The sequence below is a fragment of the Vulpes lagopus genome, chromosome 7 (assembly GCF_018345385.1).
Source record: "Vulpes lagopus strain Blue_001 chromosome 7, ASM1834538v1, whole genome shotgun sequence".
Taxonomy (NCBI): Eukaryota; Metazoa; Chordata; class Mammalia; order Carnivora; family Canidae; genus Vulpes; species Vulpes lagopus.
In genome coordinates, this window is record NC_054830.1 from 45623151 (window position 1) to 45632989 (window position 9839).

The 9839-nt window shown below is 44.8% G+C and overlaps 1 pseudogene; it reads left to right on the forward strand.

The window, feature by feature from the left end:
* The first annotated feature begins 1933 nt into the window (after nt 1–1933).
* LOC121495139 lies at nt 1934–9524 on the forward strand (annotated as a pseudogene).
* Nucleotides 9525–9839: the final 315 nt, after the last annotated feature.

Sequence of the window (9839 nt, forward strand, 5' to 3'; positions counted from 1 at the left end):
TGAGAAGTCTACCCGGTGGACATGGACATGACTATCCTAATATCAGTTCAGAAAAATTACAAAAAGCTTGCCTCAAGTTTTATAGTTAATAAGCAGTGAAGTCAGGATTTGAACCCAGGTCTGAATGGCCCCCACCCAGAGTTCCCTCTATGTGTGAATTGCCTCCTCCTGTACATGAACTGCTGATCCTAGCATCCCCTTTCCTCAGTGAACTAGTGCCTGGATAACCAGATTCTTTATAATAGACAATTGCCACATTTTAAAAATCATGAAAGAAAGGATTATGTTTGTCATTATAAGCTGGTTTTGAGATATATACATATATACTTTTTTTCTCTTTGAAATTACTCCAGGTTTTCTAAAGGAGTCTTCTACTATTAAACATGCCCTATCCACTTTCCCAAGGTCTATTCAGGTCAGCATATTTAAAAAAAGAAAGACTTGAACTTGTCATTCAGCTCTCACTCCATATGAATCATAACAGGACTCTACGTGGGGAAACAGCCTAGTTCTAGGAACTAGTAATAGAAGCTGGGGTTTGTCACCTTCATGGGTGCATCTCAAATCCCACTTGGGTGCTTCTGGGGCTCATGTGATGGTACACCCTTGACCCAGGGGGAACCAAGCAACCGGGTTGCGGCTACCTCAATTGACAGACGGCCCAGTCACACACACACCTGTCTCTGTGACCAGACCCCGGGCAGAAGCCAAAGATTAGAATAGTCTTCAGAGGGATGGCCTCTCCCTCCTTTAAGACGATATTTTTAAACAGGGCTAATAATATAACAACAACAATAACAACAACAAGTAACATTCATTGAACACTTAGCTACGATGATTCTCATTGGTATTGTTGCTACTGTTACTCCATTAACTCATTTAACCATCAAAGTACTCAATAGGTAGCATTTTTTTTTAGCATTTATAAGTATATGTAGAAATTATTCTTGCCGCAAAGTGTGGGATTTAAGAGATCAATCTGCAGGGGCAAAGAGACCTGAATTTGACACCTACTGTCATCTCTTGCTGGTCACATGGGTCTGGGAAGTTACTTCAACTTGCCTCAGTTGTCCTCATCTGTAAAATGGAAATAAGAAAAATATCTGTTCCCATTGAGCCGTTGGGAGAATTAGATAGGATCATGTAAGTGAAGCATGCAATAGCATAGTTGCTGGCTCAGAATGGGAGCTTAGTGCCTAGAGGTGATAATCAGAAGCCAAATGCTATCAGAAGCCAAATGCTGGCAGAGTGCCATTTCTGTGCCTTCAACAAGAGCTGGACTTCTAGGACCAACTGTTCTCTGCTTGCACCCTGAAAGCATCTACCAGGATCTAAGCTTCCCCACAGTGATGATTCAGGAGAAAAACAATGACAAAATCCCTGGAGATAAACTGATTTCTTGCCCATTAGCCAGAAAATGGTGCTCGGGTGTCTTGCCTGGTGGATTTCAGCTTGGCAGGGGTTTGTTTGTGTGGTGGTGGTGGGATAGCAGAGGCTATAAGGAAGTAGAGAGAAATCTATTTTTCAGCTTTCATTTCTGCCTGGGATCTCGTACCAAATATATTTTCTCACCAGCAAGATCAAAGGGATGGTACACCCGACATCACTCATGGCATCTTGCTGGACAGAGGGGAGGAGAGGGAAATAAATCAAAGTATTTGCTACCACAGCCATTTGCGTCTGAGAGGAGAGGATGACATAAATCTTCACTGTGAGCTAGGGCTTGAAATAGGGTGAGAAGTTATTGCAAAATGAATATTCAATCAGGAATGTTGGTGGCCTGGTTTTCTCAAGAGTGGAGTTAGTCTAGTGGAATGGAGTTATGGATCTGATTACCTTTTAGGACAAACCCAAGAACCCTGCTCTGAGGTTTGGGGCTTCTTCCCTCTTCCCATCCAATTTATTTTCCACTGACATCTCCTAAGGGCTAACCATGTACCAGGCACTGGGCTACCTACCAGAGGATATGGGGTAATGGACTCCATATAGCATCTACCTTCAGGAGTGTGGAGAGCCCCGCACCTAGCCTGGGAGTTCAGGGACAGCCTCTCTGAGGAAGTGATGTTTGAACCAAGATCTGAAGGGTGAGTAGAAATTAGCCAAGCAAAGAGTGGGTGGTGGGGATGTGGGTGGGGAAGCTTAGCATTTTCGAGAAACAAGGAAATGGCTAGTGTGGCTGGAGCTCAGAACACAAAGGGAAGAGTGACGTGATATGGAGCTGGTAGGGGGAAGGAGCCTGGGCTGGCCTACTTTCCTCTTACTTTGTATGGCCCTCGTTTAGTTTTGATATGTCCAGTTCCTAGAGGGGAGAAGGCAGGCCCACCCTTCCTGTTGTGGGGCCACACGTCTGCAGGCCAGCAGAGTGCTCCTCTGTGTCTGGCCGAGGCCTCCTCCTAGTGCACATGGTGCCTAGTGCCGTCTGGCCCCTTGGTTCTCTTCCCACCGTGGTGGGCCTGCACTGCTTTCTCCTGGGAGCTCAATGACCCCCAGCCACTGAGACCAGTGCCATCCTCACTCAGAGGTGTCAGGAGCATTGGTTCAGTTACTAGGCTCTTCTGGCTTGCTCTTGTGAGTGGTACTGCCTGTAATCTTGTGTCCCAGTATAGAAACCAAGTCCCCACTTCCTACCCTGGCTCCAGTATCCTGTTCCTTTTCTCTATATCATACTTGAGAGTGAGAATGGTACCTTTTACAAGGCCTTCCCAGTCATTTCATTCAACTAGGGTTGATTTGTGCCTGCTTAGCATCAAGTACTCCAAGGGATAAAGGGGAACAAAACTAGACAGTCCTATGTTTGAGCAGCTTACAGGCCCCCCAGGCACCATGCTGAGCATCTTACCTGTGATGTCATCTCATCCTCAGAACAACCCCATGTGATAAGAACTGTTGTTAGTGCCCATTTTACCGATGAGGAGACTGAATCAAAGGGAAATAATACAACTGGCCCAGAGTCACACTTATCAGTGGAGGGGCTGGGATTTGAACCTTTCTTAATCCTATGGCCCAAATTCTTAACCAATACCCTTTATCCTCTCTACTTGTCTCTCTCTCTCTCTCTTGCAAATTTCTAGAAGTGTCCTTATACTATGATTCTTCAGCAACTGGGGCCGTGTCTTGTAGGTGGAATCCTGCTGTACACCCCCATGTTTTCCTGTGGCTACAGCTCACCTTCCTGTTCTTACTGTCCTATTGTTTCTTACAGGGCTTTTCTGGTCGTGTCATCTGTTGGCCTAGTTTCCTGCTGTCCCTATGTATTTCCCCAGAACTATATGCTCTTTGGAGTTGGAGTTTTACCAACTGTCTGAGGTTAAGCCTATCAAAGGGGCAAGATTTTTCTTTTCTGGAGGTAATATCATTTCTTCTGCTGCTACCCCTTGGATTCCCAGCTGAGTGGTAGAGCACAGACTAGGCATTGCAGTAACTCCCCCCAAATGTCTGAGAAACCTGAAGTTCTCCTAAGAGCTGTGACTTCAAGGAAGTGCTTCTCGAAGGGGGCAGTACCCATCCTCAGGGGATATTTCCTTGTGAGGGCACTTTGGTTTTCATAGGGATTGCAGGGGTGTGGAAGTGGAGATGGGGAAGTAGCATGTCCTACTGGTTTTGCGGGCCACTGTGAGGCAAGCCTGTGGGGCAAGAGTTGTCTTGTGTCCCCTGAGGATTTGAAATGTGTCACCATGGGACAGCTGGGTAACTGTCAGTTAAGCATCGGCCTTTTGCTTAGGTCATGATCTTGGGGTCCTGGGATTGAGCCTTGCGTGGGGCTCCCTTTTCAGTAGGAAGAAGCAGACTCCCCACTTGTGCTCTCTCTCAAATAAATAATGAAATTCTTTAAAAAATGTAAATGTCCCACCATACATTTACACAGGTGAGAACTTATTTTTCATTACCTTACCATAGATCTTCCTTCTTTTTTTCCCATATAAACATAAATATCAGTATGGTTTTAATAGCCACCAAACTTCCCGGGAATGATACTTCTGCATAAATGAAAACAAGCCCTATCACTTTACTAAGAGCTGTCTGCCATTTTGGAAAATGATGTCATTAATGGCAGTACCATACTTGGGATCTGAATCACTAGTGCCACACAATTGCATCAGTCTTTACTTATAGCAGTTTCATTTGTGGAAATTTTATGGATGCCTATTTAGCCCTTATTTGGAAATAGCAGATATAAAGCAAAGTGGTCAACAACTTTCTGTTGAGTATTGTCTCACTTTTCGAATTCTGGATGTATTCATTAAAAGTAAGGACAAATATCGTTGTCTTCTTGAATCATCTGAGCACTTTCTATTGAAATGCATATTGTACTGTAAATCATATCTTTTATTTCTTCCTTACATGACATTTAGAGCAATAAATTGTTTTTTAGACACATTTTGTAGGTAGATTATACTCTCTATGAATTTCAGTTCAGTATAGTAAAGGCAATGTAAAGCCAACAAGAATATTTGTTTTAAGAAAAAGGAGTTGTAATAGAGCAAAAACTCCAGTTTTAAGGAAATGAGAATGACTTTTCTTTTCGGAGCCAAAATTTATACACCAGATAAGTAATAGTCCCATCCAAGGCTTTTTGACCAAGGATTTTTTTTTATTGCTATTTTTTTCTCCAAAGACTTTTAGTATTTTCTTGGAACTCTCTTCAGAGGCAGGCAGGATTTTATTCATCCCACCCCTCGAGAAATTTTCTATGGTTTTGCTTATTGAAAAAGATTTTGTTTTGTTTTTTTAAAGAGCCAACAGCTTTTGAGCACAAATTCTTGAGACCAAGGTCAGTGATCAGGCTGGATGATGATATCCTTGGTCGTAGATTGTGAGGTTTGGGAGCAGGGATTATGTTTTATCCATCTTTGCCCCTCCACAGTATTTAGTATGGGGCACACAGTAGATCCCCAGTATTAGGTTGAACTGGATATTGTCAAATACAGGGTGTAAGCTTGGGGTAAGAGAATTGAATAAATGCTTGTGTATTGTACTGAATTTAAGTGATATAGCAGTGTGTAGTATAACAAAGTAAAACCTCTGGGTGTCAGTGAAAACATTTAAAAGATAGTATGGCAAGAGCACAGCCCGATAAGAGTGAACACTGGCTGTGACCAGTGGATAAGCCCACATTTGGTGCATTCCAGTTGAAAATTAGCCCTCTCCTCCCTCTCCCTTCTCTTGGAAATCCCATTTCCCAGAGGTAACTATTAGGAAGAAATTTCTCCTCATCACACTGTTAACAATTTAGTGAGTCTCTTTCCAGACTTTATTTTTATTATTTTAAAGGTTTATTTATTTATTTATTTATTTATTTATTTATTTATTTATTCATGATAGACAGAGAGAGAGAGAGAGAGAGAGAGAGAGAGGCAGAGACACAGGCAGAGGGAGAAGTAGGCTCCATGCCAGGAGCCCAACGCAGGACTCAATCCCGGGACTCCAGGATCGCGTCCTGGGCCAAAGGCAGGCGCCAAACCGCTGAGCCACCCAGGGATCCCCTCTTTCCAGACTTTAGACATATCCATAGAAGGTATATTATATGTGTATGTGTATGTGTATGTGTAGGTGTAGGTGTATGTGTAGGTGTATGTGAGGGGGTTATGTTCATGGAGAATGAGAGATATTTTCCCATATGCCTTTAATTTGAAGAATGGGGTTATACCAATATTATTCTAAAATGTGGTCTTTTCCATTTCCTGTATCACAGCCCGTTTAGAACCATGTTGTGATCAAGCGTTTGAGTAGCTTGGTTCTGAAGAAAATTCAGAGCAATAATGCCAAAGGGGTTTTGAAGATAGGAAGACAAGAGGGCAATTTTAATGGAAAATATGCTTTCATATATTTGAGTTCTTATGGATGCATTTTTCCTTCTCTTTTGAAATGTACTGGAACATTGGAGTTGGTTTGATTTGAGTGCAAATTCCAGTGGAAAGAAGAGCTTATGGTCTAGTGCGGGAGACCAACACCAAACCAGGAAACAAGTAAGGAAAAAGCATCTGTGTTGTTTGCAATTGGGGTGATTGTTCTGAAGGATAGAAATAGCCTGATAGTTTAGAGACTGGAAGGAGAAGGCCACTTTAGAATCATCAGGAAAGGCCTCTCTGTGCTGATAGCGCCTGAATCAAGACGAGAGAACATGCAAAGGGCGTGAGGTAGGAATGGGCTTGGCATACTTGAGAAGCCCCATGAGGAATGATCAGTGACCAACCAGGAGAGTCCTAGAAGGTGAGATCGGACAGATAAGCAGGGGCCAGACCTTGAAGGGTCTTTTAGGCCTGCAAGAACTCTAAGAGTTTGAATCTTATTCTAAAGGGAATGACTTGTTCTGATTCGGTTTTAGAGAAGGACAAAGGTCAGAGCATAGAGACCAGTTAAAAGCCATTGCAGCTGCCCAGGCGAAAGAGAGTGACAGCTCGGATGGAGGAAGTGCTGTGGAGATGGAGAAAAATAGATGGATTCAAGATCTCTTTCTGAGGTAGAACCTCCAGGATATGCTGACAGAGTCATGTAACGTGCGTGTGTATGTGTGCGTACATGCAAGAAAGGGATCACTAAAGGACCAACGCCTAGGGTTTGGGCCTGAATAACTGTGTGGGTGATGGTGCTATTTATAGAAATAGGGAAGGCAGCAAAGAACAAGTTTGGGAGGCAGAAGGGTCAGGGAAATGAGAATTCCTTTTTGGTCAAATTCATTACGAAATTCCCCTTTGTTGCTAGAGTGTGGTATTAAGTAGGCAGGTTCAGGGATGGGTCTGTCTGGAGATGTACATTTCAGAATTATCCATATCCAGATATATCTAAAGCCAAGGGAGTTGACATCGGAAGATAGCTGTCTGTATTTTCCAATTTGTAAACATCTTTATTGGAAAGTTTCTAAGTGATAAGAAAAAGAACGTAAAGAAAGGAAGTAGGAAGGGGAGAAAGAGAAAGAGTGCACAATTCCAATGGTATCTATAGGCTATTTCTTGCAACAAAGTGAGTGTATGGTCACCGATGCGCGCGCACACACACACATACACACACACACACACACACATGCACACACACCCCAAAGATGCTGCATATACAAGTCACATGGAAAAGATACTCTCAGTTCCAACCCCAAACAGACCCTGCCTCTTCCTCAGCGGCTGCATAGTCCTAGATATGGAAACCGCATTTCCTTAACCTACCAGTGCCTGAAAGGAGAAGACATTGGGGCTCCACCGTCCAAGGCAAATGGGCCCTGGATCCAACTCCAGAAACTCCTGGCTTCCTGGGCTGGTCAGAGAGCAGGACTGAGGGGCGCTTTCTGGACAAGATCCTGTATCTTGCAACAAAAGAAGATTCAGGCAGCCAAGGAAAATAACCTATGTTTCCCAAAGAAACTTCGACTGGAATGAACCTGCAACTTTGTACAGGGGGAGTCCTGGGAGAGATGACATTGCCTACAGCAGTCCTCTGGGACAATCTTGAGGCAGCCATGGTGCTGATGGAAGCTCCCCTGGAGCTGGTCAAGAAGCCCACCATGGGTGAGCCATCTGTAGGTCAGACTGCTCTACACGTAGCTATCATGAACCAGAATGTGAACTTGGTGTGAGCCCTGCTTGCCCACAGGGCCAACATCTCTGCAAGAGCTACAGGCACAGCTTTCCACTAAAGCCCCTGCAACATTATCTACTTTGGGGAGCACCCTTTTATCCTTTGCTGCCTGTGAGCAGTGAGGAGATCATGAGGCTACTCATTGAGCATGGAACCACCACCTGGGCCCAAGACCCCCTGGGAAACACTATCTTGCACATCCTCATCCTCCAGCTCAACAAAACCTTTACCTGCCAGATGTACAAACTGCTGCTGTCCTACGATGGGTGCAGTGACCACCTGCAGGCCTGGGACCTCAAGCATGCCGCATCACCAGGGTCTCACCCCCTTCAAGCTGGCTGGAGTGGAGGGCAACACTGCGATGTTCCAGCACCTGATGCAGAAGCGGAAGGAAGCACATCCAGTGGAATTGGCCACTGACCTCCAGTCTCTCACAGAGTTCAACTCCTGGGGTGAGGACGTGTCCTTTTTAGAGCTCATGGTCTCCCTCAGGAAGGAGGAGGCTCATCAGATCCTGGAACAGACCTCAGTGAAGCCGGTTGTGAGCTTCAGGTGGAAGAAACGTGGGCAGTGGTACTTCTGCGTTTCAGGTGCCTTGTACCCACTCTATACGATCTGCTACATCTACTGTCCCCTCAGATTCCTGAGATAACACCATTTTCCAACAGAAACCACTACAGGAGACCTATGTGGCTCACCAGGATAAAATCTGGCTGGTGAGGGAGTTGGTGATCCTCATGGAAACTGTGGTCATCCTACTCCTAGAGATCCTGGGCATCTTCAGTGTTGGTGCCTCTTGCTATTTAGGACAGACTACTCCTCTGAGGGCCGTTCCATGTCATTATCATCACCTAGGCCTGCCTGGTGCTGGTGAACATGAGGATGTGGTTCTCCAACATGAATGGAGAGATGGTGCCTGTGTCCGTTGCCCTGGTGCTGGGCTGGTGCAGTGTTATGTACTTCGCTGGAGGATTCCAGATGCTCTCTATCTTTTCATTATCATGATCCAGAAAACAATTTTTGGTTTTATTTTATTTTTTAAAGTAATCTCTACACTCAACATGGGACTTGAACTCATAACCCAGAGGTCAAGAGTTGCATGTTCTATTGGCTGAACCAGCCAGACACTCCCAGAAGATGATTTTTGGAGACCTGAAGCCTTTCTGCCAGCTGATAGCCTCATTATTCTGGTATTTGCCTCAGCATTCTATGTCATATTCCAGACAGAGTACCCAGCCAATCTGGGACAAGTCCATGACTACCCTGTGGCACTGTTCAACACCCTTCAGCTTTTCCTCACCATCATTGAAAGCCTGCCAACTATGAAGTGAACTTGCTCTTCACATTTGGCATCAGCTACTTTGCCTTTGCCATCATCGCCACATTGCTTATGCTCAATCTGTTTATCACCATAAAGGATGACACACAGAGGCAGATGGCCCATAAGTGGGACGAGCTCCAGAAGGCCCAGCTCAGGCCAAAATGGTGATACTGGAGAGGAAGCTTCCTTGCTTCCTATGGTCTTGATCTGGGATCCGTGGATGCTAGTATGGGCTGGAGGACCACGGGTTCTAATAAGACAAGAACACCCATGATCAAAATCCTCTGCAGGTGCTTCTCTTTGTGGAAGCTTTCAAGGGCTCAAATAAGGAGCATGAACAAGAGCAGCTTTCTGAGAAACAGCCCTCTGTTTCTGTTATTGAAAGTGGGACCCTAGCCAGAGCCTCCCTGGCCCTCCCAACCCCTCCCTGTCCTGAACCACACCTCACAGCAATAACAATTACCAGGGCTGGGAGAGCCTTTGTCACAACATTCTGGGACACGTGAATCTCAGACTGGATCTTGGCGAGGGGGTTGGAGAAGAAAATATGCATCATTTATGATGGGGACCCCTGTAAAATAAAACAGGTAGGCCTAGGTGTAGAGCAGTACTAACTTTCATGCCTGTTAATCATGGGAGGGGGTAGACAGGATAATTCCTTTTTTTTTTTTTTAAGATTTTATTTATTTATTTTAGAGAGAGGGAGTGAGAGAGCATGAGCATGGGAAGTGGCAGAGGCAGAAGGAGAGAAAGAAGCAAACTCACTGCTGAGCCAGGAGCCCAGTATAGGGTTCAATCCCAGGACCCTGGGATCATGATCTGAATCAAAGTCAGATGCTTAACTGACTGAGCCACTCAGGCGCTCACAGAATAATTCTTAAAGGCCATGCCTTACTGTTCACATCAGCATTTCTGGAGATGGGCAATGGGTATCTGTTGTACTACTTATCTT